Source organism: Phalangium opilio, unplaced genomic scaffold (genome assembly GCF_054372755.1).
Source record: "Phalangium opilio isolate 3A_F unplaced genomic scaffold, DU_Popi_V2 ptg000352l_1, whole genome shotgun sequence".
Classification (NCBI taxonomy): Eukaryota; Metazoa; Arthropoda; class Arachnida; order Opiliones; family Phalangiidae; genus Phalangium; species Phalangium opilio.
In genome coordinates, this window is record NW_028324228.1 from 7366216 (window position 1) to 7388557 (window position 22342).

General features: G+C 47.4%; 16 non-coding genes across 16 annotated transcripts; all 16 read left to right on the forward strand.

Moving 5' to 3' along the window:
• Positions 1-661: 661 nt before the first annotated feature.
• Positions 662-734, forward strand: TRNAN-GUU (transfer RNA asparagine (anticodon GUU)). Its single transcript has one exon. It is a non-coding gene; the product is annotated as a tRNA-Asn (tRNA).
• Positions 735-1837: 1103 nt separating this feature from the next.
• TRNAN-GUU (transfer RNA asparagine (anticodon GUU)) lies at positions 1838-1910 on the forward strand. The gene has a single exon. It is a non-coding gene; the product is annotated as a tRNA-Asn (tRNA).
• A 1985-nt stretch (positions 1911-3895) lies between these two features.
• TRNAN-GUU (transfer RNA asparagine (anticodon GUU)) lies at positions 3896-3968 on the forward strand. Its single transcript has one exon. It is a non-coding gene; the product is annotated as a tRNA-Asn (tRNA).
• Positions 3969-6835: 2867 nt separating this feature from the next.
• Positions 6836-6908, forward strand: TRNAN-GUU (transfer RNA asparagine (anticodon GUU)). Its single transcript has one exon. It is a non-coding gene; the product is annotated as a tRNA-Asn (tRNA).
• A 515-nt stretch (positions 6909-7423) lies between these two features.
• Positions 7424-7496, forward strand: TRNAN-GUU (transfer RNA asparagine (anticodon GUU)). The gene has a single exon. It is a non-coding gene; the product is annotated as a tRNA-Asn (tRNA).
• A 368-nt stretch (positions 7497-7864) lies between these two features.
• Positions 7865-7937, forward strand: TRNAN-GUU (transfer RNA asparagine (anticodon GUU)). The gene has a single exon. It is a non-coding gene; the product is annotated as a tRNA-Asn (tRNA).
• A 1834-nt stretch (positions 7938-9771) lies between these two features.
• On the forward strand, positions 9772-9844 carry TRNAN-GUU (transfer RNA asparagine (anticodon GUU)). Its single transcript has one exon. It is a non-coding gene; the product is annotated as a tRNA-Asn (tRNA).
• Positions 9845-10210: 366 nt separating this feature from the next.
• TRNAN-GUU (transfer RNA asparagine (anticodon GUU)) lies at positions 10211-10283 on the forward strand. The gene has a single exon. It is a non-coding gene; the product is annotated as a tRNA-Asn (tRNA).
• Positions 10284-12851: 2568 nt separating this feature from the next.
• Positions 12852-12924, forward strand: TRNAN-GUU (transfer RNA asparagine (anticodon GUU)). Its single transcript has one exon. It is a non-coding gene; the product is annotated as a tRNA-Asn (tRNA).
• A 366-nt stretch (positions 12925-13290) lies between these two features.
• On the forward strand, positions 13291-13363 carry TRNAN-GUU (transfer RNA asparagine (anticodon GUU)). The gene has a single exon. It is a non-coding gene; the product is annotated as a tRNA-Asn (tRNA).
• A 953-nt stretch (positions 13364-14316) lies between these two features.
• TRNAN-GUU (transfer RNA asparagine (anticodon GUU)) lies at positions 14317-14389 on the forward strand. Its single transcript has one exon. It is a non-coding gene; the product is annotated as a tRNA-Asn (tRNA).
• A 366-nt stretch (positions 14390-14755) lies between these two features.
• Positions 14756-14828, forward strand: TRNAN-GUU (transfer RNA asparagine (anticodon GUU)). The gene has a single exon. It is a non-coding gene; the product is annotated as a tRNA-Asn (tRNA).
• A 2568-nt stretch (positions 14829-17396) lies between these two features.
• Positions 17397-17469, forward strand: TRNAN-GUU (transfer RNA asparagine (anticodon GUU)). The gene has a single exon. It is a non-coding gene; the product is annotated as a tRNA-Asn (tRNA).
• Positions 17470-18270: 801 nt separating this feature from the next.
• Positions 18271-18343, forward strand: TRNAN-GUU (transfer RNA asparagine (anticodon GUU)). The gene has a single exon. It is a non-coding gene; the product is annotated as a tRNA-Asn (tRNA).
• Positions 18344-20325: 1982 nt separating this feature from the next.
• TRNAN-GUU (transfer RNA asparagine (anticodon GUU)) lies at positions 20326-20398 on the forward strand. The gene has a single exon. It is a non-coding gene; the product is annotated as a tRNA-Asn (tRNA).
• A 366-nt stretch (positions 20399-20764) lies between these two features.
• TRNAN-GUU (transfer RNA asparagine (anticodon GUU)) lies at positions 20765-20837 on the forward strand. Its single transcript has one exon. It is a non-coding gene; the product is annotated as a tRNA-Asn (tRNA).
• The last annotated feature ends 1505 nt before the right edge of the window (positions 20838-22342 follow it).

Genomic DNA, 22342 nt, shown 5'->3' on the forward strand with positions numbered 1-22342 from the left:
GTGTTGTGAAGTCTCAAATGTAACGTAAAAAGTCAAAGTTTTTCCACATACCTGACGACCATTTAATTTTTGAGCTTCCGTGGCGCAATGGTTAGCGCGTTCGGCTGTTAACCGAAAGGTTGGTGGTTCGAGCCCATCCGGGAGCGGTGTTGTGAGGTCTCAGATGTGACGTAAAAAGTCAAAGTTTTTCCACAATACCTGACGACCATTTCATTTCTGAGCTTCCGTGGCGCAATGGTTAGCGCGTTCGGCTGTTAACCGAAAGGTTGGTGGTTCGAGCCCATCCGTGAGCGGTGTTGTGAGGTCTCAGATGTGACGTAAAAAGTCAAAGTTTTTCCACAATACCTGACGAACATTTAATTTTTGGGCTTCCGTGGCGCAATGGTTAGCGCGTTCGGCTGTTAACCGAAAGGTTGGCAGTTCGAGCCCACCCGGGAGCGGTGTTGTGAGATCTCAAACGTAGTCTCAAATGCCAAAGTTTTTCCACAATACCTGACAAACATTTAATCTTTGGGCTTCCGTGGCGCAATGGTTAGCGCGTTCGGGTGTTAACTGAAAGGTTGGTGGTTCGAGACCATCCGGGAGCGGTGTTGTGAGGTCTCAGATGTGACGTAAAAAGTCAAAGTTTTTCCACAATACCTGACGAACATTTAATTTTTGGGCTTCCGTGGCGCAATGGTTAGCGCGTTCGGCTGTTAACCGAAAGGTTGGTGGTTCGAGCCCACCCGGGAGCGGTGTTGTGAAATCTCACATGTAACGTAAAAATCCAAAGTTTTTCCACAATACCTGACGAACATTTAATCTTTGGGCTTCCGTTGCGCAATGGTTAACGCCGTCGGCTGTTAACCGAAAGGTTGGTGGTTCGAGCCCATCCGTGAGCGGTGTTGTGAGGTCTCAGATGTGACGTAAAAAGTCAAAGTTTTTCCACAATACCTGACGAACATTTAATTTTTGGGCTTCCGTGGCGCAATGGTTAGCGCGTTCGGGTGTTAACTGAAAGGTTGGTGGTTCGAGCCCATCCGGGAGCGGTGTTGTGAGGTCTCAGATGTGACGTAAAAAGTCAAAGTTTTTCCACAATACCTGACGAACATTTAATTTTTGGGCTTCCGTGGCGCAATGGTTAGCGCGTTCGGGTGTTAACTGAAAGGTTGGTGGTTCGAGCCCATCCGGGAGCGGTGTTGTGAGGTCTCAGATGTGACGTAAAAAGTCAAAGTTTTTCCACAATACCTGACGACCATTTCATTTCTGAGCTTCCGTGGCGCAATGGTTAGCGCGTTCGGCTGTTAACCGAAAGGTTGGTGGTTCGAGCCCATCCGTGAGCGGTGTTGTGAGGTCTCAGATGTGACGTAAAAAGTCAAAGTTTTTCCACAATACCTGACGAACATTTAATTTTTGGGCTTCCGTGGCGCAATGGTTAGCGCGTTCGGCTGTTAACCGAAAGGTTGGCGGTTCGAGCCCACCCGGGAGCGGTGTTGTGAGATCTCAAACGTAGTGTCAAATGCCAAAGTTTTTCCACAATACCTGACAAACATTTAATCTTTGGGCTTCCGTGGCGCAATGGTTAGCGCGTTCGGGTGTTAACTGAAAGGTTGGTGGTTCGAGACCATCCGGGAGCGGTGTTGTGAGGTCTCAGATGTGACGTAAAAAGTCAAAGTTTTTCCACAATACCTGACGAACATTTAATCTTTGGGCTTCCGTGGCGCAATGGTTAGCGTGTTCGGCTGTTAACCGAAAAATTGGTGGTTCGAACCCATCCGTGAGCGGTGTTGTGTGGTCTCAGATGTGACGTAAAAAGTCAAAGTTTTTCCACAATACCTGACGAACATTTAATTTTTGGGCTTCCGTGGCGCAATGGTTAGCGCGTTCGGCTGTTAACCGAAAGGTTGGTGGTTCGAGCCCACCCGGGAGCGGTGTTGTGAAATCTCACATGTAACGTAAAAATCCAAAGTTTTTCCACAATACCTGACGAACATTTAATCTTTGGGCTTCCGTTGCGCAATGGTTAACGCCGTCGGCTGTTAACCGAAAGGTTGGTGGTTCGAGCCCATCCGTGAGCGGTGTTGTGAGGTCTCAGATGTGACGTAAAAAGTCAAAGTTTTTCCACAATACCTGACGAACATTTAATTTTTGGGCTTCCGTGGCGCAATGGTTAGCGCGTTCGGGTGTTAACTGAAAGGTTGGTGGTTCGAGCCCATCCGGGAGCGGTGTTGTGAGGTCTCAGATGTGACGTAAAAAGTCAAAGTTTTTCCACAATACCTGACGAACATTTAATTTTTGGGCTTCCGTGGCGCAATGGTTAGCGCGTTCGGGTGTTAACTGAAAGGTTGGTGGTTCGAGCCCATCCGGGAGCGGTGTTGTGAGGTCTCAGATGTGACGTAAAAAGTCAAAGTTTTTCCACAATACCTGACGACCATTTCATTTCTGAGCTTCCGTGGCGCAATGGTTAGCGCGTTCGGCTGTTAACCGAAAGGTTGGTGGTTCGAGCCCATCCGTGAGCGGTGTTGTGAGGTCTCAGATGTGACGTAAAAAGTCAAAGTTTTTCCACAATACCTGACGAACATTTAATTTTTGGGCTTCCGTGGCGCAATGGTTAGCGCGTTCGGGTGTTAACTGAAAGGTTGGTGGTTCGAGCCCATCCGGGAGCGGTGTTGTGAGGTCTCAGATGTGACGTAAAAAGTCAAAGTTTTTCCACAATACCTGACGAACATTTAATCTTTGGGCTTCCGTTGCGCAATGGTTAACGCCGTCGGCTGTTAACCGAAAGGTTGGTGGTTCGAGCCCATCCGTGAGCGGTGTTGTGAGGTCTCAGATGTGACGTAAAAAGTCAAAGTTTTTCCACAATACCTGACGAACATTTAATCTTTGGGCTTCCGTTGCGCAATGGTTAACGCCGTCGGCTGTTAACCGAAAGGTTGGTGGTTCGAGCCCATCCGTGAGCGGTGTTGTGAGGTCTCAGATGTGACGTAAAAAGTCAAAGTTTTTCCACAATACCTGACGAACATTTAATTTTTGGGCTTCCGTGGCGCAATGGTTAGCGCGTTCGGGTGTTAACTGAAAGGTTGGTGGTTCGAGCCCATCCGGGAGCGGTGTTGTGAGGTCTCAGATGTGACGTAAAAAGTCAAAGTTTTTCCACAATACCTGACGAACATTTAATTTTTGGGCTTCCGTGGCGCAATGGTTAGCGCGTTCGGGTGTTAACTGAAAGGTTGGTGGTTCGAGCCCATCCGGGAGCGGTGTTGTGAGGTCTCAGATGTGACGTAAAAAGTCAAAGTTTTTCCACAATACCTGACGACCATTTCATTTCTGAGCTTCCGTGGCGCAATGGTTAGCGCGTTCGGCTGTTAACCGAAAGGTTGGTGGTTCGAGCCCATCCGTGAGCGGTGTTGTGAGGTCTCAGATGTGACGTAAAAAGTCAAAGTTTTTCCACAATACCTGACGAACATTTAATTTTTGGGCTTCCGTGGCGCAATGGTTAGCGCGTTCGGCTGTTAACCGAAAGGTTGGCGGTTCGAGCCCACCCGGGAGCGGTGTTGTGAGATCTCAAACGTAGTGTCAAATGCCAAAGTTTTTCCACAATACCTGACAAACATTTAATCTTTGGGCTTCCGTGGCGCAATGGTTAGCGCGTTCGGGTGTTAACTGAAAGGTTGGTGGTTCGAGACCATCCGGGAGCGGTGTTGTGAGGTCTCAGATGTGACGTAAAAAGTCAAAGTTTTTCCACAATACCTGACGAACATTTAATCTTTGGGCTTCCGTGGCGCAATGGTTAGCGTGTTCGGCTGTTAACCGAAAAATTGGTGGTTCGAACCCATCCGTGAGCGGTGTTGTGTGGTCTCAGATGTGACGTAAAAAGTCAAAGTTTTTCCACAATACCTGACGAACATTTAATTTTTGGGCTTCCGTGGCGCAATGGTTAGCGCGTTCGGCTGTTAACCGAAAGGTTGGTGGTTCGAGCCCACCCGGGAGCGGTGTTGTGAAATCTCACATGTAACGTAAAAATCCAAAGTTTTTCCACAATACCTGACGAACATTTAATCTTTGGGCTTCCGTTGCGCAATGGTTAACGCCGTCGGCTGTTAACCGAAAGGTTGGTGGTTCGAGCCCATCCGTGAGCGGTGTTGTGAGGTCTCAGATGTGACGTAAAAAGTCAAAGTTTTTCCACAATACCTGACGAACATTTAATTTTTGGGCTTCCGTGGCGCAATGGTTAGCGCGTTCGGGTGTTAACTGAAAGGTTGGTGGTTCGAGCCCATCCGGGAGCGGTGTTGTGAGGTCTCAGATGTGACGTAAAAAGTCAAAGTTTTTCCACAATACCTGACGAACATTTAATTTTTGGGCTTCCGTGGCGCAATGGTTAGCGCGTTCGGGTGTTAACTGAAAGGTTGGTGGTTCGAGCCCATCCGGGAGCGGTGTTGTGAGGTCTCAGATGTGACGTAAAAAGTCAAAGTTTTTCCACAATACCTGACGACCATTTCATTTCTGAGCTTCCGTGGCGCAATGGTTAGCGCGTTCGGCTGTTAACCGAAAGGTTGGTGGTTCGAGCCCATCCGTGAGCGGTGTTGTGAGGTCTCAGATGTGACGTAAAAAGTCAAAGTTTTTCCACAATACCTGACGAACATTTAATTTTTGGGCTTCCGTGGCGCAATGGTTAGCGCGTTCGGGTGTTAACTGAAAGGTTGGTGGTTCGAGCCCATCCGGGAGCGGTGTTGTGAGGTCTCAGATGTGACGTAAAAAGTCAAAGTTTTTCCACAATACCTGACGAACATTTAATTTTTGGGCTTCCGTGGCGCAATGGTTAGCGCGTTCGGGTGTTAACTGAAAGGTTGGTGGTTCGAGCCCATCCGGGAGCGGTGTTGTGAGGTCTCAGATGTGACGTAAAAAGTCAAAGTTTTTCCACAATACCTGACGACCATTTCATTTCTGAGCTTCCGTGGCGCAATGGTTAGCGCGTTCGGCTGTTAACCGAAAGGTTGGTGGTTCGAGCCCATCCGTGAGCGGTGTTGTGAGGTCTCAGATGTGACGTAAAAAGTCAAAGTTTTTCCACAATACCTGACGAACATTTAATTTTTGGGCTTCCGTGGCGCAATGGTTAGCGCGTTCGGCTGTTAACCGAAAGGTTGGCGGTTCGAGCCCACCCGGGAGCGGTGTTGTGAGATCTCACATGTAACGTAAAAATCCAAAGTTTTTCCACAATACCTGACGAACATTTAATCTTTGGGCTTCCGTTGCGCAATGGTTAACGCCGTCGGCTGTTAACCGAAAGGTTGGTGGTTCGAGCCCATCCGTGAGCGGTGTTGTGAGGTCTCAGATGTGACGTAAAAAGTCAAAGTTTTTCCACAATACCTGACGAACATTTAATTTTTGGGCTTCCGTGGCGCAATGGTTAGCGCGTTCGGGTGTTAACTGAAAGGTTGGTGGTTCGAGCCCATCCGGGAGCGGTGTTGTGAGGTCTCAGATGTGACGTAAAAAGTCAAAGTTTTTCCACAATACCTGACGAACATTTAATTTTTGGGCTTCCGTGGCGCAATGGTTAGCGCGTTCGGGTGTTAACTGAAAGGTTGGTGGTTCGAGCCCATCCGGGAGCGGTGTTGTGAGGTCTCAGATGTGACGTAAAAAGTCAAAGTTTTTCCACAATACCTGACGAACATTTAATTTTTGGGCTTCCGTGGCGCAATGGTTAGCGCGTTCGGCTGTTAACCGAAAGGTTGGCGGTTCGAGCCCACCCGGGAGCGGTGTTGTGAGATCTCACATGTAACGTAAAAATCCAAAGTTTTTCCACAATACCTGACGAACATTTAATCTTTGGGCTTCCGTTGCGCAATGGTTAACGCCGTCGGCTGTTAACCGAAAGGTTGGTGGTTCGAGCCCATCCGTGAGCGGTGTTGTGAGGTCTCAGATGTGACGTAAAAAGTCAAAGTTTTTCCACAATACCTGACGAACATTTAATTTTTGGGCTTCCGTGGCGCAATGGTTAGCGCGTTCGGGTGTTAACTGAAAGGTTGGTGGTTCGAGCCCATCCGGGAGCGGTGTTGTGAGGTCTCAGATGTGACGTAAAAAGTCAAAGTTTTTCCACAATACCTGACGAACATTTAATTTTTGGGCTTCCGTGGCGCAATGGTTAGCGCGTTCGGGTGTTAACTGAAAGGTTGGTGGTTCGAGCCCATCCGGGAGCGGTGTTGTGAGGTCTCAGATGTGACGTAAAAAGTCAAAGTTTTTCCACAATACCTGACGACCATTTCATTTCTGAGCTTCCGTGGCGCAATGGTTAGCGCGTTCGGCTGTTAACCGAAAGGTTGGTGGTTCGAGCCCATCCGTGAGCGGTGTTGTGAGGTCTCAGATGTGACGTAAAAAGTCAAAGTTTTTCCACAATACCTGACGAACATTTAATTTTTGGGCTTCCGTGGCGCAATGGTTAGCGCGTTCGGCTGTTAACCGAAAGGTTGGCGGTTCGAGCCCACCCGGGAGCGGTGTTGTGAGATCTCAAACGTAGTGTCAAATGCCAAAGTTTTTCCACAATACCTGACAAACATTTAATCTTTGGGCTTCCGTGGCGCAATGGTTAGCGCGTTCGGGTGTTAACTGAAAGGTTGGTGGTTCGAGACCATCCGGGAGCGGTGTTGTGAGGTCTCAGATGTGACGTAAAAAGTCAAAGTTTTTCCACAATACCTGACGAACATTTAATCTTTGGGCTTCCGTGGCGCAATGGTTAGCGTGTTCGGCTGTTAACCGAAAAATTGGTGGTTCGAACCCATCCGTGAGCGGTGTTGTGTGGTCTCAGATGTGACGTAAAAAGTCAAAGTTTTTCCACAATACCTGACGAACATTTAATTTTTGGGCTTCCGTGGCGCAATGGTTAGCGCGTTCGGCTGTTAACCGAAAGGTTGGTGGTTCGAGCCCACCCGGGAGCGGTGTTGTGAAATCTCACATGTAACGTAAAAATCCAAAGTTTTTCCACAATACCTGACGAACATTTAATCTTTGGGCTTCCGTTGCGCAATGGTTAACGCCGTCGGCTGTTAACCGAAAGGTTGGTGGTTCGAGCCCATCCGTGAGCGGTGTTGTGAGGTCTCAGATGTGACGTAAAAAGTCAAAGTTTTTCCACAATACCTGACGAACATTTAATTTTTGGGCTTCCGTGGCGCAATGGTTAGCGCGTTCGGGTGTTAACTGAAAGGTTGGTGGTTCGAGCCCATCCGGGAGCGGTGTTGTGAGGTCTCAGATGTGACGTAAAAAGTCAAAGTTTTTCCACAATACCTGACGAACATTTAATTTTTGGGCTTCCGTGGCGCAATGGTTAGCGCGTTCGGGTGTTAACTGAAAGGTTGGTGGTTCGAGCCCATCCGTGAGCGGTGTTGTGAGGTCTCAGATGTGACGTAAAAAGTCAAAGTTTTTCCACAATACCTGACGAACATTTAATTTTTGGGCTTCCGTGGCGCAATGGTTAGCGCGTTCGGCTGTTAACCGAAAGGTTGGTGGTTCGAGCCCACCCGGGAGCGGTGTTGTGAGATCTCAAACGTAGTGTCAAATGCCAAAGTTTTTCCACAATACCTGACAAACATTTAATCTTTGGGCTTCCGTGGCGCAATGGTTAGCGCGTTCGGGTGTTAACTGAAAGGTTGGTGGTTCGAGACCATCCGGGAGCGGTGTTGTGAGGTCTCAGATGTGACGTAAAAAGTCAAAGTTTTTCCACAATACCTGACGAACATTTAATCTTTGGGCTTCCGTGGCGCAATGGTTAGCGCGTTCGGCTGTTAACCGAAAAATTGGTGGTTCGAACCCATCCGTGAGCGGTGTTGTGAGGTCTCAGATGTGACGTAAAAAGTCAAAGTTTTTCCACAATACCTGACGAACATTTAATTTTTGGGCTTCCGTGGCGCAATGGTTAGCGCGTTCGGCTGTTAACCGAAAGGTTGGTGGTTCGAGCCCACCCGGGAGCGGTGTTGTGAAATCTCACATGTAACGTAAAAATCCAAAGTTTTTCCACAATACCTGACGAACATTTAATCTTTGGGCTTCCGTTGCGCAATGGTTAACGCCGTCGGCTGTTAACCGAAAGGTTGGTGGTTCGAGCCCATCCGGGAGCTGTGTTGTGAGGTCTTAGATGTAACGTAAAATTCAGAGTTTTTAAATATAACTGACGAACATTCAATTTTTGGGCTTCCGTGGCGCAAAGGTTAGAGCGTTTAGCTGTTATTCAAAAGGTTTGTGGTTCGAGCACATCCGGGAGCGGTGTTGTGAAGTCTCAGATGTGACGTAAAAAGTCAAAGTTTTTCCACAATACCTGACGAACATTTAATCTTTGGGCTTCCGTGGCGCAATGGTTAGCGCGTTCGGCTGTTAACCGAAAGGTTGGCGGTTCGAGCCCACCCGGGAGCGGTGTTGTGAGATCTCACATGTAACGTAAAAATCCGAAGTTTTTCCACAATACCTGACGAACATTTAATCTTTGGGCTTCCGTTGCGCAATGTTTAACGCCGTCGGCTGTTAACCGAAAGGTTGGTGGTTCGAGCCCATCCGGGAGCGGTGTTGTGAGGTCTTAGATGTAACGTAAAATTCAGAGTTTTTTAAAAATATCTGACGAACATTTAATTTTTGGGCTTCCGTGGCGCAATGGTTAGCGCGTTCAGCTGTTATTCAAAAGGTTTGAGGTTCGAGCCCATCCGGGAGCGGTGTTTTGAAGTCTCGGATGTGACGTACAAAGTCAGAGTTTTTCCACAATACCTGACGACCATTTCATTTCTGAGCTTCCTTGGCTCGAAGGCTAGCGCGTTCGGATGTTAACCAAAAGGTTGGTGGTTCGAGCCCACCCGGCTGCCGTGTTGTGAAGTCTCAAATGTAACGTAAAAAGCCAAAGTTTTTCCACAATACCTGACGACCGTTTAATTTTTGAGCTTCCGTGGCGCAATGGTTAGTGCGTTCGGCTGTTAACCGAAAGGTTGGTGGTTCGAGCCCACCCGGGAGCGGTGTTGTGAGATCTCAAACGTAGTGTCAAATGCCAAAGTTTTTCCACAATACCTGACAAACATTTAATCTTTGGTATTCCGTGGCGCAATGGTTAGCGCGTTCGGCTGTTAACTGAAAGGTTGGTGGTTCGAGACCATCCGGGAGCGGTGTTGTGAGGTCTCAGATGTGACGTAAAAAGTCAAAGTTTTTCCACAATACCTGACGAACATTTAATCTTTGGGCTTCCGTGGCGCAATGGTTAGCGCGTTCGGCTGTTAACCGAAAGGTTGGTGGTTCGAGCCCATCCGTGAGCGGTGTTGTGAGGTCTCAGATGTGACGTAAAAAGTCAAAGTTTTTCCACAATACCTGACGAACATTTAATTTTTGGGCATACTTGGCGCAATGGTTAGAGCGTTCAGCTGTTATTCAAAAGGTTTGTGGTTCGAGCCCATCCGGGAGCGGTGTTGTGAAGTCTCAGATTTGACGTAAAAAGTCAAAGTTTTTCCACAATACCTGTCGACCATTTCATTTCTGAGCTTCCTTGGCTCCATGGTTAGCGTGTTCGGATGTTAACCTTAAGGTTGGTGGTTCGAGCCCACCCGGGAGCAGTGTTGTGAAGTCTCAAATGTAACGTAAAAAGTCAAAGTTTTTCCACATACCTGACGACCATTTAATTTTTGAGCTTCCGTGGCGCAATGGTTAGCGCGTTCGGCTGTTAACCGAAAGGTTGGTGGTTCGAGCCCATCCGGGAGCGGTGTTGTGAGGTCTCAGATGTGACGTAAAAAGTCAAAGTTTTTCCACAATACCTGACGAACATTTAATTTTTGGGCTTCCGTGGCGCAATGGTTAGCGCGTTCGGCTGTTAACCGAAAGGTTGGTGGTTCGAGCCCACCCGGGAGCGGTGTTGTGAAATCTCACATGTAACGTAAAAATCCAAAGTTTTTCCACAATACCTGACGAACATTAAATCGTTGGGCTTCCGTTGCGCAATGGTTAACGCCGTCGGCTGTTAACCGAAAGGTTGGTGGTTCGAGCCCATCCGGGAGCGGTGTTGTGAGGTCTTAGATGTAACGTAAAATTCAGAGTTTTTTAAAAATAACTGACGAGCATTTAATTTTTGGGCTTCCGTGGCGCAATGGTTAGCGCGTTCGGCTGTTAACCGAAAGGTTGGTGGTTCGAGCCCATCCGGGAGCGGTAATGTGAGGTCTTAGATGTAACGTAAAATTCAGAGTTTTTTAAAAATACCTGACGAACATTTAATTTTTGGGCTTCCGTGGCGCAATGGTTAGCGCGTTCGGCTGTTAACCGAAAGGTTGGTGGTTCGAGCCCACCCGGGAGCGGTGTTGTGAAATCTCACATGTAACGTAAAAATCCAAAGTTTTTCCACAATACCTGACGAACATTAAATCGTTGGGCTTCCGTTGCGCAATGGTTAACGCCGTCGGCTGTTAACCGAAAGGTTGGTGGTTCGAGCCCATCCGGGAGCGGTGTTGTGAGGTCTTAGATGTAACGTAAAATTCAGAGTTTTTTAAAAATAACTGACGAGCATTTAATTTTTGGGCTTCCGTGGCGCAATGGTTAGCGCGTTCGGCTGTTAACCGAAAGGTTGGTGGTTCGAACCCACCCGGGATCGGTGTTGTTAGCTCTCACATGTAACGTAAAAAGCCAAAGTGTTTCCACAATAGCCGTCGACCATTTAATTTTTGGGCTTCCGTTGCGCAATGGTTAACGCCGTCGGCTGTTAACCGAAAGGTTGGTGGTTCGAGCCCATCCGGGAGCTGTGTTGTGAGGTCTTAGATGTAACGTAAAATTCAGAGTTTTTTAATAATAACTGACGAACATTTTATTTTTGGGCTTCCGTGGCGCAATGGTTAGAGCGTTCAGCTGTTATTCAAAAGGTTTGTGGTTCGAGCCCATCCGGGAGCGGTGTTGTGAAGTCTCAGATGTGACGTAAAAAGTCAAAGTTTTTCCACAATACCTGACGAACATTTAATCTTTGGGCTTCCGTTGGACAATGGTTAACGCCGTCGGCTGTTAACCTTAAGGTTGGTGGTTCGAGCCCACCCGGGAGCAGTGTTGTGAAGTCTCAAATGTAACGTAAAAAGTCAAAGTTTTTCCACATACCTGACGACCATTTAATTTTTGAGCTTCCGTGGCGCAATGGTTAGCGCGTTCGGCTGTTAACCGAAAGGTTGGTGGTTCGAGCCCATCCGGGAGCGGTGTTGTGAGGTCTCAGATGTGACGTAAAAAGTCAAAGTTTTTCCACAATACCTGACGACCATTTCATTTCTGAGCTTCCGTGGCGCAATGGTTAGCGCGTTCGGCTGTTAACCGAAAGGTTCGTGGTTCGAGCCCATCCGTGAGCGGTGTGGTGAGGTCTCAGATGTGACGTAAAAAGTCAAAGTTTTTCCACAATACCTGACGAACATTTAATTTTTGGGCTTCCGTGGCTTAATGGTTAGCGCGTTCGGCTGTTAACCGAAAGGTTGGCGGTTCGAGCCCACCCGGGAGCGGTGTTGTGAGATCTCACATGTAACGTAAAAATCCGAAGTTTTTCCACAATACCTGACGAACATTTAATCTTTGGGCTTCCGTTGCGCAATGTTTAACGCCGTCGGCTGTTAACCGAAAGGTTGGTGGTTCGAGCCCATCCGGGAGCGGTGTTGTGAGGTCTTAGATGAAACGTAAAATTCAGAGTTTTTTAAAAATATCTGACGAACATTTAATTTTTGGGCTTCCGTGGCGCAATGGTTAGCGCGTTCAGCTGTTATTCAAAAGGTTTGAGGTTCGAGCCCATCCGGGAGCGGTGTTTTGAAGTCTCGGATGTGACGTACAAAGTCAGAGTTTTTCCACAATACCTGACGACCATTTCATTTCTGAGCTTCCTTGGCTCGAAGGTTAGCGCGTTCGGATGTTAACCAAAAGGTTGGTGGTTCGAGCCCACCCGGCTGCCGTGTTGTGAAGTCTCAAATGTAACGTAAAAAGCCAAAGTTTTTCCACAATACCTGACGACCGTTTAATTTTTGAGCTTCCGTGGCGCAATGGTTAGTGCGTTCGGCTGTTAACCGAAAGGTTGGTGGTTCGAGCCCACCCGGGAGCGGTGTTGTGAGATCTCAAACGTAGTGTCAAATGCCAAAGTTTTTCCACAATACCTGACAAACATTTAATCTTTGGTATTCCGTGGCACAATGGTTAGCGCGTTCGGCTGTTAACTGAAAGGTTGGTGGTTCGAGACCATCCGGGAGCGGTGTTGTGAGGTCTCAGATGTGACGTAAAAAGTCAAAGTTTTTCCACAATACCTGACGAACATTTAATCTTTGGGCTTCCGTGGCGCAATGGTTAGCGCGTTCGGCTGTTAACCGAAAGGTTGGTGGTTCGAGCCCATCCGTGAGCGGTGTTGTGAGGTCTCAGATGTGACGTAAAAAGTCAAAGTTTTTCCACAATACCTGACGAACATTTAATTTTTGGGCATACTTGGCGCAATGGTTAGAGCGTTCAGCTGTTATTCAAAAGGTTTGTGGTTCGAGCCCATCCGGGAGCGGTGTTGTGAAGTCTCAGATTTGACGTAAAAAGTCAAAGTTTTTCCACAATACCTGTCGACCATTTCATTTCTGAGCTTCCTTGGCTCCATGGTTAGCGTGTTCGGATGTTAACCTTAAGGTTGGTGGTTCGAGCCCACCCGGGAGCAGTGTTGTGAAGTCTCAAATGTAACGTAAAAAGTCAAAGTTTTTCCACATACCTGACGACCATTTAATTTTTGAGCTTCCGTGGCGCAATGGTTAGCGCGTTCGGCTGTTAACCGAAAGGTTGGTGGTTCGAGCCCATCCGGGAGCGGTGTTGTGAGGTCTCAGATGTGACGTAAAAAGTCAAAGTTTTTCCACAATACCTGACGAACATTTAATTTTTGGGCTTCCGTGGCGCAATGGTTAGCGCGTTCGGCTGTTAACCGAAAGGTTGGTGGTTCGAGCCCACCCGGGAGCGGTGTTGTGAAATCTCACATGTAACGTAAAAATCCAAAGTTTTTCCACAATACCTGACGAACATTAAATCGTTGGGCTTCCGTTGCGCAATGGTTAACGCCGTCGGCTGTTAACCGAAAGGTTGGTGGTTCGAGCCCATCCGGGAGCGGTGTTGTGAGGTCTTAGATGTAACGTAAAATTCAGAGTTTTTTAAAAATAACTGACGAGCATTTAATTTTTGGGCTTCCGTGGCGCAATGGTTAGCGCGTTCGGCTGTTAACCGAAAGGTTGGTGGTTCGAGCCCATCCGGGAACGGTAATGTGAGGTCTTAGATGTAACGTAAAATTCAGAGTTTTTTAAAAATACCTGACGAACATTTAATTTTTGGGCTTCCGTGGCGCAATGGTTAGCGCGTTCGGCTGTTAACCGAAAGGTTGGTGGTTCGAGCCCACCCGGGAGCGGTGTTGTGAAATCTCACATGTAACGTAAAAATCCAAAGTTTTTCCACAATACCTGACGAACATTAAATCGTTGGGCTTCCGTTGCGCAATGGTTAACGCCGTCGGCTGTTAACCGAAAGGTTGGTGGTTCGAGCCCATCCGGGAGCGGTGTTGTGAGGTCTTAGATGTAACGTAAAATTCAGAGTTTTTTAAAAATAACTGACGAGCATTTAATTTTTGGGCTTCCGTGGCGCAATGGTTAGCGCGTTCGGCTGTTAACCGAAAGGTTGGTGGTTCGAACCCACCCGGGATCGGTGTTGTTAGCTCTCACATGTAACGTAAAAAGCCAAAGTGTTTCCACAATAGCCGTCGACCATTTAATTTTTGGGCTTCCGTTGCGCAATGGTTAACGCCGTCGGCTGTTAACCGAAAGGTTGGTGGTTCGAGCCCATCCGGGAGCTGTGTTGTGAGGTCTTAGATGTAACGTAAAATTCAGAGTTTTTTAATAATAACTGACGAACATTTTATTTTTGGGCTTCCGTGGCGCAATGGTTAGAGCGTTCAGCTGTTATTCAAAAGGTTTGTGGTTCGAGCCCATCCGGGAGCGGTGTTGTGAAGTCTCAGATTTGACGTAAAAAGTCAAAGTTTTTCCACAATACCTGTCGACCATTTCATTTCTGAGCTTCCTTGGCTCCATGGTTAGCGTGTTCGGATGTTAACCTTAAGGTTGGTGGTTCGAGCCCACCCGGGAGCAGTGTTGTGAAGTCTCAAATGTAACGTAAAAAGTCAAAGTTTTTCCACATACCTGACGACCATTTAATTTTTGAGCTTCCGTGGCGCAATGGTTAGCGCGTTCGGCTGTTAACCGAAAGGTTGGTGGTTCGAGCCCATCCGGGAGCGGTGTTGTGAGGTCTCAGATGTGACGTAAAAAGTCAAAGTTTTTCCACAATACCTGACGAACATTTAATTTTTGGGCTTCCGTGGCGCAATGGTTAGCGCGTTCGGCTGTTAACCGAAAGGTTGGTGGTTCGAGCCCACCCGGGAGCGGTGTTGTGAAATCTCACATGTAACGTAAAAATCCAAAGTTTTTCCACAATACCTGACGAACATTAAATCGTTGGGCTTCCGTTGCGCAATGGTTAACGCCGTCGGCTGTTAACCGAAAGGTTGGTGGTTCGAGCCCATCCGGGAGCGGTGTTGTGAGGTCTTAGATGTAACGTAAAATTCAGAGTTTTTTAAAAATAACTGACGAGCATTTAATTTTTGGGCTTCCGTGGCGCAATGGTTAGCGCGTTCGGCTGTTAACCGAAAGGTTGGTGGTTCGAGCCCATCCGGGAACGGTAATGTGAGGTCTTAGATGTAACGTAAAATTCAGAGTTTTTTAAAAATACCTGACGAACATTTAATTTTTGGGCTTCCGTGGCGCAATGGTTAGCGCGTTCGGCTGTTAACCGAAAGGTTGGTGGTTCGAGCCCACCCGGGAGCGGTGTTGTGAAATCTCACATGTAACGTAAAAATCCAAAGTTTTTCCACAATACCTGACGAACATTAAATCGTTGGGCTTCCGTTGCGCAATGGTTAACGCCGTCGGCTGTTAACCGAAAGGTTGGTGGTTCGAGCCCATCCGGGAGCGGTGTTGTGAGGTCTTAGATGTAACGTAAAATTCAGAGTTTTTTAAAAATAACTGACGAGCATTTAATTTTTGGGCTTCCGTGGCGCAATGGTTAGCGCGTTCGGCTGTTAACCGAAAGGTTGGTGGTTCGAACCCACCCGGGATCGGTGTTGTTAGCTCTCACATGTAACGTAAAAAGCCAAAGTGTTTCCACAATAGCCGTCGACCATTTAATTTTTGGGCTTCCGTTGCGCAATGGTTAACGCCGTCGGCTGTTAACCGAAAGGTTGGTGGTTCGAGCCCATCCGGGAGCTGTGTTGTGAGGTCTTAGATGTAACGTAAAATTCAGAGTTTTTTAATAATAACTGACGAACATTTTATTTTTGGGCTTCCGTGGCGCAATGGTTAGAGCGTTCAGCTGTTATTCAAAAGGTTTGTGGTTCGAGCCCATCCGGGAGCGGTGTTGTGAAGTCTCAGATGTGACGTAAAAAGTCAAAGTTTTTCCACAATACCTGACGAACATTTAATCTTTGGGCTTCCGTTGGACAATGGTTAACGCCGTCGGCTGTTAACCTTAAGGTTGGTGGTTCGAGCCCACCCGGGAGCAGTGTTGTGAAGTCTCAAATGTAACGTAAAAAGTCAAAGTTTTTCCACATACCTGACGACCATTTAATTTTTGAGCTTCCGTGGCGCAATGGTTAGCGCGTTCGGCTGTTAACCGAAAGGTTGGTGGTTCGAGCCCATCCGGGAGCGGTGTTGTGAGGTCTCAGATGTGACGTAAAAAGTCAAAGTTTTTCCACAATACCTGACGACCATTTCATTTCTGAGCTTCCGTGGCGCAATGGTTAGCGCGTTCGGCTGTTAACCGAAAGGTTCGTGGTTCGAGCCCATCCGTGAGCGGTGTGGTGAGGTCTCAGATGTGACGTAAAAAGTCAAAGTTTTTCCACAATACCTGACGAACATTTAATTTTTGGGCTTCCGTGGCTTAATGGTTAGCGCGTTCGGCTGTTAACCGAAAGGTTGGCGGTTCGAGCCCACCCGGGAGCGGTGTTGTGAGATCTCACATGTAACGTAAAAATCCGAAGTTTTTCCACAATACCTGACGAACATTTAATCTTTGGGCTTCCGTTGCGCAATGTTTAACGCCGTCGGCTGTTAACCGAAAGGTTGGTGGTTCGAGCCCATCCGGGAGCGGTGTTGTGAGGTCTTAGATGTAACGTAAAATTCAGAGTTTTTTAAAAATATCTGACGAACATTTAATTTTTGGGCTTCCGTGGCGCAATGGTTAGCGCGTTCAGCTGTTATTCAAAAGGTTTGAGGTTCGAGCCCATCCGGGAGCGGTGTTTTGAAGTCTCGGATGTGACGTACAAAGTCAGAGTTTTTCCACAATACCTGACGACCATTTCATTTCTGAGCTTCCTTGGCTCGAAGGTTAGCGCGTTCGGATGTTAACCAAAAGGTTGGTGGTTCGAGCCCACCCGGCTGCCGTGTTGTGAAGTCTCAAAAGTAACGTAAAAAGCCAAAGTTTTTCCACAATACCTGACGACCGTTTAATTTTTGAGCTTCCGTGGCGCAATGGTTAGTGCGTTCGGCTGTTAACCGAAAGGTTGGTGGTTCGAGCCCACCCGGGAGCGGTGTTGTGAGATCTCAAACGTAGTGTCAAATGCCAAAGTTTTTCCACAATACCTGACAAACATTTAATCTTTGGTATTCCGTGGCGCAATGGTTAGCGCGTTCGGCTGTTAACTGAAAGGTTGGTGGTTCGAGACCATCCGGGAGCGGTGTTGTGAGGTCTCAGATGTGACGTAAAAAGTCAAAGTTTTTCCACAATACCTGACGAACATTTAATCTTTGGGCTTCCGTGGCGCAATGGTTAGCGCGTTCGGCTGTTAACCGAAAGGTTGGTGGTTCGAGCCCATCCGTGAGCGGTGTTGTGAGGTCTCAGATGTGACGTAAAAAGTCAAAGTTTTTCCACAATACCTGACGAACATTTAATTTTTGGGCATACTTGGCGCAATGGTTAGAGCGTTCAGCTGTTATTCAAAAGGTTTGTGGTTCGAGCCCATCCGGGAGCGGTGTTGTGAAGTCTCAGATTTGACGTAAAAAGTCAAAGTTTTTCCACAATACCTGTCGACCATTTCATTTCTGAGCTTCCTTGGCTCCATGGTTAGCGTGTTCGGATGTTAACCTTAAGGTTGGTGGTTCGAGCCCACCCGGGAGCAGTGTTGTGAAGTCTCAAATGTAACGTAAAAAGTCAAAGTTTTTCCACATACCTGACGACCATTTAATTTTTGAGCTTCCAAGGCGCAATGGTTAGCGCGTTCGGCTGTTAACCGAAAGGTTGGTGGTTCGAGCCCATCCGGGAGCGGTGTTGTGAGGTCTCAGATGTGACGTAAAAAGTCAAAGTTTTTCCACAATACCTGACGAACATTTAATTTTTGGGCTTCCGTGGCGCAATGGTTAGCGCGTTCGGCTGTTAACCGAAAGGTTGGTGGTTCGAGCCCACCCGGGAGCGGTGTTGTGAAATCTCACATGTAACGTAAAAATCCAAAGTTTTTCCACAATACCTGACGAACATTAAATCGTTGGGCTTCCGTTGCGCAATGGTTAACGCCGTCGGCTGTTAACCGAAAGGTTGGTGGTTCGAGCCCATCCGGGAGCGGTGTTGTGAGGTCTTAGATGTAACGTAAAATTCAGAGTTTTTTAAAAATAACTGACGAACATTTAATTTTTGGGCTTCCGTGGCGCAATGGTTAGCGCGTTCGGCTGTTAACCGAAAGGTTGGTGGTTCGAGCCCATCTGGGAGCGGTAATGTGAGGTCTTAGATGTAACGTAAAATTCAGAGTTTTTTAAAAATACCTGACGAACATTTAATTTTTGGGCTTCCGTGGCGCAATAGTTAGCGCGTTCGGCTGTTAACCGAAAGGTTGGTGGTTCGAGCCCACCCGGGAGCGGTGTTGTGAAATCTCACATGTAACGTAAAAATCCAAAGTTTTTCCACAATACCTGACGAACATTAAATCGTTGGGCTTCCGTTGCGCAATGGTTAACGCCGTCGGCTGTTAACCGAAAGGTTGGTGGTTCGAGCCCATCCGGGAGCGGTGTTGTGAGGTCTTAGATGTAACGTAAAATTCAGAGTTTTTTAAAAATAACTGACGAGCATTTAATTTTTGGGCTTCCGTGGCGCAATGGTTAGCGCGTTCGGCTGTTAACCGAAAGGTTGGTGGTTCGAGCCCATCCGGGAGCGGTAATGTGAGGTCTTGTAACGTAAAATTCAGAGTTTTTTAAAAATACCTGACGAACATTTAATTTTTGGGCTTCCGTGGCGCAATGGTTAGCGCGTTCGGCTGTTAACCGAAAGGTTGGTGGTTCGAGCCCACCCGGGAGCGGTGTTGTGAAATCTCACATGTAACGTAAAAATCCAAAGTTTTTCCACAATACCTGACGAACATTAAATCGTTGGGCTTCCGTTGCGCAATGGTTAACGCCGTCGGCTGTTAACCGAAAGGTTGGTGGTTCGAGCCCATCCGGGAGCGGTGTTGTGAGGTCTTAGATGTAACGTAAAATTCAGAGTTTTTTAAAAATAACTGACGAGCATTTAATTTTTGGGCTTCCGTGGCGCAATGGTTAGCGCGTTCGGCTGTTTACCGAAAGGTTGGTGGTTCGAGCCCATCCGGGAGCGGTGTTGTGAGGTCTCAGATGTGACGTAAAAAGTCAAAGTTTTTCCACAATACCTGACGACCATTTCATTTCTGAGCTTCCGTGGCGCAATGGTTAGCGCGTTCGGCTGTTAACCGAAAGGTTCGTGGTTCGAGCCCATCCGTGAGCGGTGTGGTGAGGTCTCAGATGTGACGTAAAAAGTCAAAGTTTTTCCACAATACCTGACGAACATTTAATTTTTGGGCTTCCGTGGCTTAATGGTTAGCGCGTTCGGCTGTTAACCGAAAGGTTGGCGGTTCGAGCCCACCCGGGAGCGGTGTTGTGAGATCTCACATGTAACGTAAAAATCCGAAGTTTTTCCACAATACCTGACGAACATTTAATCTTTGGGCTTCCGTTGCGCAATGTTTAACGCCGTCGGCTGTTAACCGAAAGGTTGGTGGTTCGAGCCCATCCGGGAGCGGTGTTGTGAGGTCTTAGATGTAACGTAAAATTCAGAGTTTTTTAAAAATATCTGACGAACATTTAATTTTTGGGCTTCCGTGGCGCAATGGTTAGCGCGTTCAGCTGTTATTCAAAAGGTTTGAGGTTCGAGCCCATCCGGGAGCGGTGTTTTGAAGTCTCGGATGTGACGTACAAAGTCAGAGTTTTTCCACAATACCTGACGACCATTTCATTTCTGAGCTTCCTTGGCTCGAAGGTTAGCGCGTTCGGATGTTAACCAAAAGGTTGGTGGTTCGAGCCCACCCGGCTGCCGTGTTGTGAAGTCTCAAATGTAACGTAAAAAGCCAAAGTTTTTCCACAATACCTGACGACCGTTTAATTTTTGAGCTTCCGTGGCGCAATGGTTAGTGCGTTCGGCTGTTAACCGAAAGGTTGGTGGTTCGAGCCCACCCGGGAGCGGTGTTGTGAGATCTCAAACGTAGTGTCAAATGCCAAAGTTTTTCCACAATACCTGACAAACATTTAATCTTTGGTATTCCGTGGCGCAATGGTTAGCGCGTTCGGCTGTTAACTGAAAGGTTGGTGGTTCGAGACCATCCGGGAGCGGTGTTGTGAGGTCTCAGATGTGACGTAAAAAGTCAAAGTTTTTCCACAATACCTGACGAACATTTAATCTTTGGGCTTCCGTGGCGCAATGGTTAGCGCGTTCGGCTGTTAACCGAAAGGTTGGTGGTTCGAGCCCATCCGTGAGCGGTGTTGTGAGGTCTCAGATGTGACGTAAAAAGTCAAAGTTTTTCCACAATACCTGACGAACATTTAATTTTTGGGCATACTTGGCGCAATGGTTAGAGCGTTCAGCTGTTATTCAAAAGGTTTGTGGTTCGAGCCCATCCGGGAGCGGTGTTGTGAAGTCTCAGATTTGACGTAAAAAGTCAAAGTTTTTCCACAATACCTGTCGACCATTTCATTTCTGAGCTTCCTTGGCTCCATGGTTAGCGTGTTCGGATGTTAACCTTAAGGTTGGTGGTTCGAGCCCACCCGGGAGCGGTGTTGTGAAGTCTCAAATGTAACGTAAAAAGTCAAAGTTTTTCCACATACCTGACGACCATTTAATTTTTGAGCTTCCGTGGCGCAATGGTTAGCGCGTTCGGCTGTTAACCGAAAGGTTGGTGGTTCGAGCCCATCCGGGAGCGGTGTTGTGAGGTCTCAGATGTGACGTAAAAAGTCAAAGTTTTTCCACAATACCTGACGAACATTTAATTTTTGGGCTTCCGTGGCGCAATGGTTAGCGCGTTCGGCTGTTAACCGAAAGGTTGGTGGTTCGAGCCCACCCGGGAGCGGTGTTGTGAAATCTCACATGTAACGTAAAAATCCAAAGTTTTTCCACAATACCTGACGAACATTAAATCGTTGGGCTTCCGTTGCGCAATGGTTAACGCCGTCGGCTGTTAACCGAAAGGTTGGTGGTTCGAGCCCATCCGGGAGCGGTGTTGTGAGGTCTTAGATGTAACGTAAAATTCAGAGTTTTTTAAAAATAACTGACGAGCATTTAATTTTTGGGCTTCCGTGGCGCAATGGTTAGCGCGTTCGGCTGTTAACCGAAAGGTTGGTGGTTCGAGCCCATCTGGGAGCGGTAATGTGAGGTCTTAGATGTAACGTAAAATTCAGAGTTTTTTAAAAATACCTGACGAACATTTAATTTTTGGGCTTCCGTGGCGCAATGGTTAGCGCGTTCGGCTGTTAACCGAAAGGTTGGTGGTTCGAGCCCACCCGGGAGCGGTGTTGTGAAATCTCACATGTAACGTAAAAATCCAAAGTTTTTCCACAATACCTGACGAACATTAAATCGTTGGGCTTCCGTTGCGCAATGGTTAACGCCGTCGGCTGTTAACCGAAAGGTTGGTGGTTCGAGCCCATCCGGGAGCGGTGTTGTGAGGTCTTAGATGTAACGTAAAATTCAGAGTTTTTTAAAAATAACTGACGAACATTTAATTTTTGGTCTTCCGTGGCGCAATGGTTATAGCGTTCAGATGTTATTCAGAAGGTTTGTGGTTCGAGCCCATCCGGAAGCGGTGTTGTGAAGTCTCAGATGTGACGTAAAAAGTCAAAGTTTTTCCACAATACCTGACGACCATTTCATTTCTGAGCTTCCTTGGCTCCATGGTTAGCGTGTTCGGATGTTAACCTTAAGGTTGGTGGTTTGAGCCCATCCGGGAGCGGTGTTGTGAGGTCTTAGATGTAACGTAAAAAGTCAAAGTTTTTCCACAATACCTGACGAACATTTAATTTTTGAGCTTCCGTGGCGCAATGGTTAGCGCGTTCGGCTGTTAACCGAAAGGTTGGTGGTTCGAGCCCATCCGGGAGCGGTGTTGTGAGGTCTCAGATGTGACGTAAAAAGTCAAAGTTTTTCCACAATACCTGACGACCATTTCATTTTTGAGCTTCCGTGGCGCAATGGTTAGTGCGTTCGGCTGTTAACCGAAAGGTTGGTGGTTCGAGCCCACCCGGGAGCGGTGTTGTGAGATCTCAAACGTAGTGTCAAATGCCAAAGTTTTTCCACAATACCTGACAAACATTTAATCTTTGGTATTCCGTGGCGCAATGGTTAGCGCGTTCGGCTGTTAACTGAAAGGTTGGTGGTTCGAGACCATCCGGGAGCGGTGTTGTGAGGTCTCAGATGTGACGTAAAAAGTCAAAGTTTTTCCACAATACCTGACGAACATTTAATCTTTGGGCTTCCGTGGCGCAATGGTTAGCGCGTTCGGCTGTTAACCGAAAGGTTGGTGGTTCGAGCCCATCCGTGAGCGGTGTTGTGAGGTCTCAGATGTGACGAAAAAAGTCAAAGTTTTTCCACAATACCTGACGAACATTTAATTTTTGGGCATACTTGGCGCAATGGTTAGAGCGTTCAGCTGTTATTCAAAAGGTTTGTGGTTCGAGCCCATCCGGGAGCGGTGTTGTGAAGTCTCAGATTTGACGTAAAAAGTCAAAGTTTTTCCACAATACCTGTCGACCATTTCATTTCTGAGCTTCCTTGGCTCCATGGTTAGCGTGTTCGGATGTTAACCTTAAGGTTGGTGGTTCGAGCCCACCCGGGAGCAGTGTTGTGAAGTCTCAAATGTAACGTAAAAAGTCAAAGTTTTTCCACATACCTGACGACCATTTAATTTTTGAGCTTCCGTGGCGCAATGGTTAGCGCGTTCGGCTGTTAACCGAAAGGTTGGTGGTTCGAGCCCATCCGGGAGCGGTGTTGTGAGGTCTCAGATGTGACGTAAAAAGTCAAA